Source organism: Leptopilina heterotoma, unplaced genomic scaffold, assembly GCF_015476425.1.
Source record: "Leptopilina heterotoma isolate Lh14 unplaced genomic scaffold, ASM1547642v1 Lhet_238, whole genome shotgun sequence".
Taxonomy (NCBI): Eukaryota; Metazoa; Arthropoda; class Insecta; order Hymenoptera; family Figitidae; genus Leptopilina; species Leptopilina heterotoma.
Window position 1 is genome coordinate 603,142 of NW_025110954.1, and position 12,530 is coordinate 615,671.

The following is a 12,530-nucleotide window of genomic DNA, read 5'->3' on the forward strand; positions in this document are numbered from 1 at the left end:
TCGAGAATTTACGGATATATTTGAATAGAAAAAATAATTTTGTTCCTAAGCATCTGCCGGCCGGAAATATGTATGAATTTTAAGAATAAAAACTGGTTCAACTGGACAATTCAGAAAAAGCAGTTTTCTATGGATGAATAATAATTTGAAGGAGGAACTGGTTACGTTTGAGTATGTAATCCGGTCTGACACGTTTCGCCAAGTTTCAGGAAGAGTATTTCCGGTTTAAAAAATTAGATCCTTAGGGTATAACTGCATCGTATTTGCTACTTCTATTAACGAAAAAATAGATAAATATCTATTCTATGAATACACGAAAAAATTACAATGAAACAAATTTTTATTTTTGTCCAGTGTTTGAAGAAGGAAATAAATTATTTGCAAACTATTTTTCTTACTATTTGCCACTTGTTCGTATTTTTGTGGAAAAATGTACTATTTTAAGTACTATTTAATTCGGAAATTGTAAAATTTATTAAATAAATTAACTACTAAATTAAAATTACTACTAAAAAATAGTACTACTTTTACTAAAAATTACTAAACAAATTCCTAAAAATTACTAAAAATTCTTGCTATTTTGAATTATTGGCTCATTTTCAGGCCTCGCACTCATCTACAAAAACCTACTATTTACTACTTTTTTTTACGATTTGCTACTATTTGGATACTATTTTTTATTTGTTACACTAGAAGCTACTTTTTTCCATGTTTCAAAATTTACACTACTTTAAATTTGATAACAGTTGAAATAAAAAAATTATTTTCAAAAATTTTAATAAAGTTATTGGAACAAATTCAAAAAATTTTAATAAAATTCTTTAACGATTCAATTATTTTCACAAATTTTTCGCAATTCAATGATTTTTAGTATCTACTATTTTAATAAAAAATTTCCCAAAAGAATTGAATAATTTAAAAAAAAATATTTACAAAATTCTTCGCAAACATTCAATTCTTTTCAGAAATAAAAAGATTCTCACAGGAATTTAATTATTTAACAGAATTTTTCTAATATTTTTCGAAAAAATTCAATTATTTAAATAGATTTTCATAACATTCTTCGCAAGAATTCAATTATCTTTATAAACAATAAAATTCTTCTCGGGAATTCAATTATTTTTTTAAATCTTAATAATAATTGTTGCAAGAATTCAATTATTTTTATAAATATTAAAACTCATCTAAGGATTTCAATTATTTTTAATACAATTTTTAATGAATTGCGCGAAAAATGAAAATATTCTTAAAAATTTCAATAAAATTCTTTGAAAGAATTGAATTATTTAAAAAAATTTAATAAAAGCCTTTATAATAATGGAATTGTTTTCAATATAATTTTAATAACTTTTTTTGAAAGAATTCAATTATATTCATAAATAATAGAATGCAATTATTTTAAAATCTTTATTTAAGTTTGGTGACGAAAATTCAATTATTTTCATAAATATTAAAACTCATCGCAGAATTTCAATTATTTTTAATATAATTTTTAATTTAAAAATTTAATTTCAATTTAAATTAAAAAATTTGCGCTAAAAACGTAATTGTCCTTAAAAATTATAATAAAATTCTTCGAAAAAATTTAATTATTTAAAAATTCGTTGATAAAATTCAATATGAGAATTCAATTTAAAAAAATAATTAAATTGTTCAACAAATTATTTATTTTTGTTTTTAAATAACTGAATTCTAGTAAAATTTTCTCATAAAAATTTATTTAAATATGAACTTTAGTTAAAAACACTAAAATAATATTGAATATTGGAGAAAAGTTTCAAATTATTGCATAAATTCAATTATTTTCAAAAGTAATAAAATTCTTCGCAGAAATTCAATTATTTTTAAAAATTAAAAAAAATTCTATTTGAAATTTCAATTATTTTAATAAATATAGTAAAAGTATTTTCCGAAATTCAATTATTTTAAAAAATTTTAATGAAATTCTTGTCAAAATTTTTCTCAATTCAATTGATTTTTAATATCTACTAATTTAATAAAATTTTCCTAAAGAATTCAATTATTTGAAAAACATTTTAACAAAATTCTATGCGAAGATTTAATTATTTTCACAAATAATAATAATAATAATAATAATAATAATAATAATAATAATAATAATAATAATAATAATAATAATAATTTCACAGGATTTCAATTATTTACAAATTTTCTAAATATCTTGGCAATAATTCAATTATTTTCATAAATAATAAAATTCTTTTTAGGAATTCAATTATTTTTATAAATAATAAAAATTTCGCAGGAATTCAATTATTTACAAATTTTTTGTTTAATTTTTTGGCAATAATTCAATTATTTTCATAAATAATCAAAATTTTTACAGGAATTCAATTATTTACAAATTTTTTAAAAAATTTCTTGGCGATAATTCATTATTTTCATAAATAATAAAATGTCAGGGATTCAGTTATTTTCATAAATAATAAAACTCATGGCAGGACTTCAATTATTTTTAATACAATTTTAAATTAATTTCGCTAAAAACGTAATTATTTAAAAAAAATTGAATAAAATTCTTCGAAAAAATTCAATAATTTAAAAAAATGTCATACAATTTGTTTTCTAGAGTGTATTAATTATTTTTTCACTTTTAATTACATTTCTTGAATGAATTTAATTATTATTAATGATTTTAATCCAATTTTTCGTAAAAATTCAATTATTTGAAAAAATTTTGATAAAGTTCTTTATAAGTATATTCAAATTTAAGAATATCAATTTTGTTACTTTTTAGTACCGATTCTATTCTTTCGAAAAGAAACCGTAATTTAACAATTGGACCATATAATTAAAATTATATGGTGAAATTGTTAAATTGAACTAAATAATTAGAATTACATGGTCCAATTGTACAATATAATTCAAACTACATAGTAAAATTAGTAAATTAGAAAATTAAAAAAAGTCCAATTTTTGAAATTCAAAAATATATCTTCCAATTGTGATCTTTGATTTTTTTTTTTTTTTTTTTTTTTTTTTTTTTTTGATTTACAATTTAATGTTAATTTAATGCTCGACTTTGCTTGATTGTAATTACACAAGTGGATTAATCGTTAAGTGTAACAATTCCCACGGCCGAATATAACGACGGGGAGAATGGAGATTTCGGAGGAAAATTGGCGGAAGCAGAATGTACGTGTGATGGACGATAATATAACATTCGTCCCTTTAGTGGGTCAGTTGTGCCACGCACTGACCCTTTGGAACAGGTTTGCCACATATATAGCTGGTTCTCCTGCTAGTAATTTCTTTTCTCTCTTTTTCCCTCTCTTTCTATATATATATCGAGTCTCTGAGTGACCTCTCTAAATCCGATTGTCCATCTCATCCTTGGTCTGCTGTCTTGTTACACGAACTGGTTTTCTTTCCCACATATACGTGTCGGGGACCACTGGTCGTCTTTCACGATGGGACTGCTGCTTTTCGACAAAAGGGCATTTATAGAGGGAGGGGGGTGTACTGGTGGTGGTAGAATCGGCACTAGTGTCCAGTCTCTCTACTTTGGTCAGTTCGTAATTTCAATTCGATACTAGATCACCTTCTCAAGTGATAAATAATTATTCTTTTGCTTTCTGTATATTTTTATTGGAAAATTGAAAATTAATTTTAAACAATAGTTTTGGAATTTAAATAACAGTAAGTTACCATCAACTTATAATTTAAATACTAGTAATTAGTAATTAATAAATAATTAATAAATAAACCAGTAATTAATAACAATAGTAATTTTATAATTGAAGTAACAGTGATTTTCTAATTTTAAATATTAATAATTTTCACAGTTTTTCTAAAATTGGAAAAAATTAAAATTGAGGCAAAAGACGAATTAAAAGTATTGCTTTGCAACATTTTTAAATTCGTTTTTTGTCTCAAAAGACAAAATTCAAAATTGAGGCAAAAGACGAATTAATAGTGTTGCTTTGCAACACTTTTGATTCGTTTTTTGTCTCAATTTTAATATTCTTAGAAAACTTGTGAAAATTATTAATATTCAAATATTTTTCAGTTTTTCTAAGAATATAAAAATTGAGACAAAAAATAAATCGTCTTTTGTCAATATAAAAATTGAGACAAAAGACGAATCGTCTTTTGTCTAAATTTTCATATTCTTAGAAAAACCGTGAGCATAATTTAAATAAGTGAAATTGTGAAGTTTGAAAAAATAATAAATTTCCCTCTTTTTTCGAAATTACTGCCTTGGGAATGATTGGATAGAAAATTATCGAAGAGGGATAGTTATGACTTAACTTGTTTTTGAATTATAAAGTTTTCGAAAAGGAATGAGAAAAATGTGGTATAAATATCCGAGATAGTTGGAGAGAACGTCAAGTTTTCCAATTTCTCTTCCCCACTTTTCGTATATATTCTCAACTCGAGGGCGGAGTCCCGGATAAGCGGCCATGCTGCCACCCCCGTCTTAATAGTCTCACCCTCACGGCGAAAGCGAAATAAGGGATGAAAAACAGCACACCGTCCTGACGACCACTCCTCCAATGAAAACGAAAACTAGGGTAACTTTTTTTTTATTTCTTATTTTGGGTGATTTCTTCTGTGAAAGTAAAGTTTTTGATGTCTTGATTGATTTTAGAAAATATAATCTCTAATAGTAATTAATTAACAATTTTCATAGTAAAAATTTACTTATTATTTAAAAAACATTAAACAGTTCTATTCAACTGAATTTAATAATAATAGGAAAAAATTCGATTCAATTTGTAATTTTATAAAATTTGAATTTTCAATGAATTTAATTAGAAATTTTATAAAATTTCAATTTTCAATTAATTTAATTAGAAATTTTATAAAATTTCAATTTTCAATTTTAATTAGAAATTTTAAAAAATTCAAAATTTCAATTATTTTCAAAATAATTCAATTATTTAAAAAGTATTTTTAATATTCAAATTCTTTAGAAATTAGTTTCAATTTTTAATATATAGTATATTTAATTATTTATTAAAAATAATGGATTTATAGAAAACTTTTAGTTAAAAAGACTAAAAAAAATTGAATTTTGAAGAAGTTATACAAAAATGATTGCAGAAATTCCATTATTTTCAAAAGTAATAAAATTCTTATCACAAAATTAAAAAAAAAAATCTCGTCAAACTCCCAATTACTTTTATGAATAATGTCAATTCTTCTTTGAAATTCAATTATTTTCAAAAATTGTAATAAAATTCTTGGCAAAATTTAAATTCTTTTAAAAAAGTTTCCTCAATTCAATGATTTTTAATATCTAGGTACTATTTTATTAAAATTCTACGCAAGTATTTAATTATTTTCATAAATAATAAGAATTTCACATGAATTCAATTATTTACGAATTTTTTATAAAAATTTCTTCGCAATAATTCCATTATTTTCATAAAAAATAAAACTCATTGCAGAAATTCAATTGGTATTTAAAAAAATTTTTTTTTAATTATATCTTTATAAATAATAAAATTCCTCTCCAAAAGTCAATTAGTTTTAAAAAATTTAATAAAACTCTTGTCAAAATTTCAGTTATTTTCAAAAATTTTCCAAAAGAATTTAATTATTTAAAAAGTATTTTAATAAATTTCTACGCCAGCATTTAATTATTTTCATGAATAATAAAAATTTCACAGAAATTCAATTACCTATTTCCAAATCTTTTATAAATTTATTCGAAATAATTCAATTATTTTCATGAATAATAAAACTCATCGCACAATTTCAATTATTTTCAAAAGTAATAAAATTCTTCGCAGAAATTCAATTATTTGTAAAAATTAAAAAAAAATTTTCTTTAAAAATTCAATTATTTTTATATATATAATAAAATTATTTTTCGAAATTCAATATTCAAAAATTTTAATAAAATTCTTGTCAAAATTTCAATTATTTTCGAAAATTTTCCTTAATTTAATCATTTTTAATATCAACTATTTTAATAAAAATTTTCAAAAAGAATTCAATTATTTAGAAAAATTTGCAATAAAATTCTATGCAAAATATTTAATTACTTTCATAGATAATGAAAATTTCCCAGGATTTTAATTATTTACCAGTATTTTATAAATTACTTCGCAATAATTCAATTATTTTCATAAATATTAAAATTTTTTTACAGGGATTCAGTTATTTTCAAAAGTAATAAAATTGTTCGTAGATGTTCAATTATGTTTGATTCTCATTAAAATTTCAATTACCTTTATAAATAATAAATTCTTCTCCAAAATTTAATTATTCTCAAAAATTTAAATAAAATTTTAAGAAATTCAATTATTTAAAAAAAAATTTAATAAAATTTATCGAATTTAAATTATTTTTAATACAATAAATTTTAATCAAATTTTTAAAAAAATGTAATTATTTTTTAAAATTTATTAAAATTCGTCGAAAGAATTCAATTATTTAAAATTTTATGATTAAATTCTTTATGACAATTAAAATTTTTAAAATATTCAATTATTTATTTTTGTATTTAAAATTTTAAATAATTAAATTCTCATAGAATTTTCTGATAAAAATTGATTGAAAAATTAATTTTAGTTAAAATTTCAGATATTTTGAATATTAAAAGCTTCATAGCAAGAATTTTTTTAGAAATAATTGAATTTCGAAAAGGTTTCAAATTAAAATCCTTGAAAATCTGAATTTTTCATACTTTTAACTATGACAATCCTGTTAAATTAATTTTTTTGAAAAAGTTTAATTGACTTCTTTTTGAGATTATTTGAAGTTTTTGTTTCCTATTAATTATATATTTAGTTGAAGCATTTCCGAATTGATTTCGTAAAATTGATAAGATTTTTTTCATGTTTTATAATTATATTCTTAAAAGTTATTGAATTTCAAAAGGTTTGAATTTGACATTTTTAAAAATCCTAATTCGTATCGAAAAATAATATAATGATTATTTAATTTATTTATTTCATTTGAAATAAAACTTTTGATGTTTTCGAATAATTTTACAATTACAGAAATTCATAAAATAAATATAATAGAATATTTTTTTAAATATCTAATAATTTTTAGAGTGAATCAGAATATTCTCTACGGTCGAGGGAAAAAGTAAAAATTTTGTCTAAAAATCAGGGAAAAACAAAATTAAATTTTGGTGGCAACCCTGATGATAAAAATATTGAATATTATTATTATTTTTAATATTATTTAATATTTATTTGATTTTTTGGCCTAAACTATGGAACAATAATATATATTAAGATCTACACGAACATTAAAATAAAGCTGAGAGTCTGATATTTATTTTTATTATTTAGTAAAATGGAGGAAAAATATTGCTTTAAATAGTCAAATTTTACATATTTGCTCGAGTCATCAAAAATAAATTAAAAAATCAAAATTCAAAAGTAGAGCTTTCAGAAAAATCACCCGAAACTTCTGGTAAAAAATAATTTTTTGATTGTACCCAAAGAATATAAATATTTCCATTTTTGAAAATTGTATACCAAAAGGAAATTTGTTAGATTTGGAAAACAGTAACAATTTTTTTTTCTCTTAATTTTAAGCAATAGTTTTAAAAAAAACCTTTTTTCAAAAAAATTTCATTTCGAAAAATATAAGCAAGAAAACCCTATTATTTCTATTTCTCGGACGTAAAAGATTGATTAATAAGAAAACCCTACAAATGAATGAGCAAATTCCTGGTGAGTTACATAATTTAATACCGAATTCCCATAGTGATTGATGTGAGTGAATATTGACAATGACTGAGAGTGTGAATCGATTAATTCTTTTTCACTCTCGGGGAAAAGGGAAGCGAGAATCTAAAGAGAGTTTATAGAAGTCGTGAATAGTCTCGAGTTTCATCTTCTCTAGGATTCTCCTCCTTTTCCTCATCACAATTCTCTCTAAGTCGGCAAAGACGATATTTCTCTGTGGAAGCTTCTCCTGGAGTGAATGCTCCTTAATTTCCTTTGAGCCGTTTGCTTCAGAGTGCTATTCCCTTCTTGCTTCTTCTATCCTGCCACACTCGTCGACATCGTCGTTGGTTGCTATACCACCCCCATCCCCCCACACTTCTGTAGTCCTCACCTCGACACCCATATATTCCCCAAACCAACACCATCAACGTTCTCAAACCTTATTCTGTAATTTCGTTTACAAATGAAAGGGCCGCGAGCAACGACTTTGTACACTGGCGGCACACATATCTGTACAGAGAGTGAGAGAGACGCGATCTCCAGGTCCATGAGTTTCCGAAAACTGAAAATGGCACCAACTTGAAAAGCAGTGCTTTCAAACTGTACAGAGAGGGGGGTACCTTGTCTGTGAATTAACAGGTATAATTTTACGAAAGCTTCCTTATGTGCCGAGCATACATGTATTTCGAATTCGGTATTTCTGAAGGGAAATATTGGAAACTATGTATTAATAACTACACATAGTTAAAAAATATATACTTGACTCATAGACTACTGTTTTATTATTTCAAATCAAATTTTTATTTGGCACATGTGCATTTCTCTTTTGAGGAAAATAACATTTTTTTTTTTAATTTTCTACCAAATACAAATTTTATTTGAACCAAATGAAAATTCTATGAACCAAGTAAAATTTATTTGAACCAAATATGAGAATTATTTGAACCAAGTAAAAATTTGAACTAATAGAAAACTATTTAAACCAAGTACAATTTATTTGAACCAAATATGAGAATTATTTGAAACAAGTAAAAATTTGAACCAAATGAAAATTATTTGAACTAAATGAAAGTTAATTGAACCAAGTAAAATTTATTTAAACAAAATAAAAATTATTTGAACCAAATGAAAATTAATTGAACCAAGTAAAATTTATTTGAACCAAACATGAGAATTTTTTGAACCAAGTAAAAATTTGAATCAAATGAAAATTATTTGAACCAAGTAAAATTTATTTGAACCAAATGAAAATTATTTGAACCAAATACAAATTTTATTTGAACTAAATAAAAATTAATTAAACCAAGTAAAATTTATTTCAACCAAATATGAGAATTATTTGAACCAATTATTTGAAGTAAAATTTATTTAAACCAAATTTGACAATTATTTGAACCAAGTAAAAATTTGAATGAATTGAAAATTTTTTGAACCAAGTAAAATTTATTTGAACCAAATGGAAATTATTTGAACCAAATGAAAATTAATTGAACCAAGTAAAATTTATTTGAACCAAGTAAAATTTATTTGAACCAAATGAAAATAATTTGAACAAAGTAAAATTTATTTGAACTAAATAAGAATTATTTGAACCAAATGAAATTTATTTAAATAAAATAAAATGTATTTAACCCTTTAACGATAGAAATCTCTTTGGCATTCAAATATTCATAACTTGGTCAAAACTTAAAAATTTTCAATTTCTAAACGTCAACGACATAGAAAAAAATTCATAGTGCAATAAACTTTTAACTAGTTTTTAGACTCGCTGATGACCAATTCAATGTCAATTTTACAAAATTAAAAATGGCGGATCCAATATGGCGGAGAAAATTCGCTTTATTTAAAAAACGTCCTTCGTTAATGGGTGAAACCAAATAAAATTGATATGAACCAAATGAAATTTATTTTAAAACAAATTCCTGGTCATATCGTCTTGAACGAATAAATAAAGTACGACTAAATAATAACGATTAAATAATAAATAATTATTCTAGAATAATAATAAAATATATTTTCAATAATTAACCATAAAAAAACCTAAAAATAACAATATTAATCACTAACGATACAAGATTTGCAATTATCTCATTTCACATTAATCGTTTTCAAAAAATGTTAAAAAGGTAAATATCGTTTATTCCCTTGTTTTTTCACATAATATCGTGTCGTAACTTCTTACATACTTTTTTAAATAAAATTATCAATTTACAAAATAAAAGAATTTAAAAATTTTTAATTCAAATTTTTGTTGAAAGTACTAAAAAAATTGAATTTTGGAGAAGATACAAATAATCCATTATTTTCATAAATAATAACATTTTTTTTATGGAATTCAATTATTTTCATAAAAAATATAATTAAAAATTCTAGAAAATATAATTGAATTGAATTATATTTAATTATTCTTATTTATTTTATTTTTTAGTAATGAATTAAATAGCAACTAAAATAAGTAATCTTCTTTATGTTTTCATGACTTTTACAAAATAAGATTTTTCGATAAAATTCTCATATATTTTTTTTAATAAAAAATCCAATTCTTTGATAAATTTAGTTTTCAAGTCTCTTGCGAAACTGTGGAAATTTCATCACTTTGTAGTTATTGTAGTTAAAGTTTCACTGCTTCAAACTTTAGTGATCAAAGTTTAAACCGATTTGATTGAAAATTGACCCGGTGAAGTTATTCGAAAATTGCAAATTTCGAAACTTGGAAAATTAAATAGATTTCTTTTGAAATTCCCTCCTTTCCCTTCCACCACTACGCTTTCGAGTTATACGATAAACATTTTGTAATTTAACATTATTATAATATCCTTTCTTCTACTAAATATATTTTTCTCGCAAAGTTTTAAAAATTTTTTTGTTACTTTTCTTCTTTATAGTAAATTTTACTATATTTGGAAAAAAATTTGCTACGTTCCTATTCCTAGAACATTTTACTAGATTTTACTAATTTTATCTATTTTACTTATTTTACAGTAAACTGATTTTTCGTTTTTTCTGTGAATGGAATAGTTACAAAACTTCTTCTTGCTATAAAAATAATGTTCGTTTTCAGAAAATAATTTTTCACTAAACAATTAAATTAATTTTTGATTCTAATAAACCTCAATGAGGCTTTCGATTTTAGTGTTTAATCAAGAAAGAAAAACTGTCGTAAAATCTCGGTCACACGAGATTTCAAATTCGTTTGGCGTGGAATTTTAATTCGCCAGGAATGTTTTGGCCTACCGCCAAACGTCCGTCGAGATTTCTTAATACCCGCCACGAAATGCGCCTCGTCGAAAGGTGGGGTTGCTTTTGGAATATTAGGAGTCTCATTCAGAGGGAGAGGACCTCATGAGTTTACTTAAAACTAAAAATGTTTTTTCATTCAAATAAACGATTTCTTGTCGAGAAAATAAATAATCTATCAAGTAAATATTTATTCACATCAAATAAATATTTATTCGCGTCAAATAAATATTTATTCGCACCAAATAAATATTTATTCGCACCAAATGAATATTTATTTGTAATAATAATAATAATAATAATTCGTAATGAAAGTTTATTTGTATCAAATAAATATTTCTTTGTACCTAATAAATATTTATTTAAGTCATTAATTAAAGGAAGGGAATTTATTTAAGTCAAGTAAATGGTATTTGCTTCGAAAAAATAATTCTCAGGTTGTTTGAACTAAATTTTTCTCCGAACCTAAAATTTGTTGTCAGTCAGAGGTCAATTATCGGAAGAACAATGCAAAACGATAAGGGCCAGAATATTTTCCATTGTTTCGCCGACCTGTGCGTAGAGATATATTTACAATATACCAACAACTGGTACTATCGAAGCAGTTTGGAATATATGAAAGAGGATGGGTATTATCTCGACGGAAAATACGACTCCGAAATTCAGCCACGGCACACCACCGGGACCAGGATACTTATGACACCCCACACGACCTCCTTCCCCCCCTTTATATTCACACTGTTCAAAACAGTTCCACAACGATGATGTCGACCCGCACCCACACATACACTCATCTCCAAAACTCCCTTATATTTCGTCGTCGTCGTCGTCGTCGTCGTTTGCTTTTGTCTCAGCATTGATTTCTAGGGCCAACTTTGCTTCGTTGCCTGGCGTCGTTAAATTATAATCGCGAAACACCACCACCACCACCTTCACCCTCCCCCCTCACCCTTATTCCCGCTTTACTTCAACTTGTAGACAAAGGATCCTGTTCCGTCGTACTCTTTATGATTGAGGTTGGAAAGACGAGAGCAGAGGCGCGCACACAAAGAGGATAAGAAGATTGGCAAGCTTTCAAGAAACTTTGATCATCTTTCGAAAATAATTCATCAAGAGAAAGACGGGGAGAGTTAATTATCAAAGTTTTGTTCCGTAGGTGGAATTGAGAAAAAAGTGTATCTTATCGTTTCTGTTTCTTCTCTTTTTTAAATTTCCGCCTTACAAATTTTGATTTTGGTTAGAGCCAAGATCAATTGTACAATAACAATCCAGGTGGAAAAGTTAATATTAGTTAACGTTAGGCTAACGTTAATCTAACGACATTTTTTGGTCATTAACATTAAATTAACGTTAACCAAACGTTAGTCAAACGTTAACTTTTCAAATTTGCTTGTATTAATACAAATAAAGTACATAATTTTTTTTGAGTTTAAAAACAACAATGAGAAAGATCCGAGAAAGTAAATCTTCTCTAACAATTCCACAACATAGAACATGTAAAATGTTCCTTCATCATAAGAGGAGCAAGATTATGGAATAAACTTCCAAGCTCTTTTTTTACGAAAAAGGAGCTACAATATTAAAGAGAAAAGAAGTCGTCAAATTTTGATTGAGATTCTAAAAATAAGTCCTCAT

At 24.3% G+C, this 12,530-nt stretch overlaps 1 long non-coding RNA gene across 1 annotated transcript in view; it reads left to right on the top strand.

The window, feature by feature from the left end:
• The first annotated feature begins 3,512 nt into the window (after positions 1-3,512).
• The window catches only part of LOC122502806, a 53,372-nt gene continuing 44,354 nt past the window's right edge, over positions 3,513-12,530 (top strand). Inside the window, exon 1 of the long non-coding RNA XR_006301670.1 lies at positions 3,513-3,660. This is a non-coding gene — a long non-coding RNA (uncharacterized LOC122502806). The remainder of the gene's footprint in view (positions 3,661-12,530) is intronic.